This window comes from Epinephelus moara, chromosome 2 (genome assembly GCF_006386435.1).
Source record: "Epinephelus moara isolate mb chromosome 2, YSFRI_EMoa_1.0, whole genome shotgun sequence".
NCBI lineage: Eukaryota > Metazoa > Chordata > Actinopteri > Perciformes > Serranidae > Epinephelus > Epinephelus moara.
The window spans coordinates 40,598,968-40,601,369 of record NC_065507.1 but is presented as its reverse complement, the minus strand read 5'-3'; the positions used below and the strand labels follow the sequence as shown (position 1 = coordinate 40,601,369).

General features: G+C 43.7%; 1 protein-coding gene across 1 annotated transcript in view; it reads left to right on the top strand.

Moving 5' to 3' along the window:
• Window positions 1-2,402, top strand: part of LOC126397119 (seizure protein 6 homolog) — a 475,464-nt gene that overhangs the window by 167,886 nt on the left and 305,176 nt on the right. The window lies entirely within an intron of this gene.

Here is a 2,402-nt window from a genome sequence, read left to right as displayed (position 1 = left end):
GGCTTGTTTTGCTTATATTCTTGAAGCAGCAGTACGACAACAACCTTGTTCTGCTAATGCTTCGTTTGTTGAGGAGGAGAAGAGAGGTAGAAGGTCGAAGAAGGGAGATAGAAGACCGTGCTTTGGCGTATGGAAACCAGTGAGTGCAACGAGTCCTACTGCTCTATCTCAGCCCGTTGCTATGCACGCTATATACGTCATCGCGCCAGAAGGGCAAGGAAACGAGCATGCGCAGAAAGACTGGAATGAACTTAAAGAGGAATGAGTGTATACATGCACACAAAATTCTTTCATTTGGAATGACAAACGGAATAAACCACCCCCTTTAATCGGATTTAATTTTCAATCTGAATGACCACTTTTAATCGGAATGGCCTTTCATTCCGAATGAAAGTGAAATTAAACTGTCCATGTAAACGTACTGATTGTTAGTGTGCTGATGGAAGGCCAAAAACAGCCAAAAGTCATCACTGCTGCACTGTTGCATATTTTCCAGTTTTTCAAATAGCTAAGTATTGTGATAATTTTATTTCTGGCATTATAGCGTTATTTTGTTAGGTGGGAAATCCCAAATGAGATTGACTACAAACATTATCCCTGCACAATCTCATCTGTAGCATTTCATTTACTCACTGTCATTTTGTGTCTAGAGACCGTTTCTCTGACCTCTTCGTCTTTCCACCATTTTCTCCTCTGATTAAGAAACTCTTAAGCCTCTTAAAAGTCCTCCTCCCTGCTCCTAGCAGTTTTTCACCTTAGGAGCTCTCTTAAGGTCTAAGATGCTTTGTGAATAACTTATCTTTACAAGGACCTAGTCTTAACTTTAAGGGGAAATTCTAAGAAAACATCACAGTTCTAAGAATTTTCTTAGAATTTCATCACTAGGAGCAACTCTTAGCACTAGGAAGCTTTGTGAATACGGCCCCTGGTGTTTTGCTCACTGACAGCTATTTTTAATGGATGGAGCCTAGTACACTTTCTTTGTGGGTGATGTTAGGACTTAATCTTCAGAAATGATGTTGGCTTTTTTACTGATTTTACTACAATTGTTCCCCAACCTGCCCAAGTGCTTTCGTTGTCTAATTCTAACCATAATTTAACCATGGTGTATTTGCTACAACTATGGTCTTTTCCAAACTTTAAATATGCCATCATTACTGTCCCTGCACAAGCAGTGCTGCAGAAATTAATACTAAGCCTTCTGACTCTTCAGGTCACAACAGGTCACTACTGTATAGTACATGCCATGGCTGCTTACTAACAAGAAAGGATGTGGACCTACCTAAGCCCTGGTGAGCTAAACTGGTCCCCAGCAATTGCTTGACTTGTCTCCAGCAGTGTTAACTCATGCACTGCAGGGTCAAGCATCCTTGGGCCCTTCATCACACCTCTTACAGCTTGGCATTGGTTTTATTTCATTTAGGTTAACAAATAGATTTAAAAGGCAGAAGGGTACTGTTTCATTAACCATCACAGAATAGTGAAAACAAAAAAGTTCCTTGCTACCTGCAGCATACCAACCTTACTGCATTTCAGTGTCCGTCTACCTCCACTCACTCTTTTTTGTCCTCTGTCATCTGCTCTCTGACCAACACATTCTCACTCCGACCTTGTCACATATCGTCATGAACTTTCCATGTTGAGATATGGGGCTCTAGTTTCCCGGCGCAGCGGAGGTGGCGCAGGGTGGCGAACCCCGCGCAGAGCTAGTTTCGAGCAGCACAACCCGAGGCACGCTCAGTTTGGTAGTTTGGCAGACCGAGGTGCGCTGAGATGGGTGTGGCTTAAAGCTTGCCATCTGAAACCAGGTCTACTGTCAGCGCAGGGGGAGCGCAGCCGGTGTAAGCTGAAGTTTGGCTGACCGGTGGACAGTAAGCACACGTCACCAAAACCTCACAGGCAGGTTTCCAGAATGTCAGGCACATTAACAATTCAACAAATACCCACAAAAACCACTATTCAATGCAACTATCTGCAATCAGCACATAAATGTATCTCTATATCGACTGTCCCGTCACATCTGATGTCAGATCAAAGGGGATTGGCACCGTTTGGCACGTTTGGCACGCGTAATGGAAACCCAATCTGATTTGATTAACACAGCCTGCAAACTAATGAATTCACATCCCACTCAGCCAACCACAAACAGCCACAGCATCAGATAGGGAGTATATATTCAGCATCTGTCATCTTAGAAAAGTCAAAAAAAAAAGAAACACAGTGAGACTGCGAGAGAGAAAGAGAGAGAACGTGCGTGCGCACGAGAGAAACGCAACATTGATTTACAGTTGTGGTGACCTCCTCCCAGGCTACCTTTGCATCATCAGCCCGTGGAGGTCTGCTCGCAGTTCCATATTTTCGGACACTGCGAGCAGACCTCCCGGACCAAAACATAAGTGTTT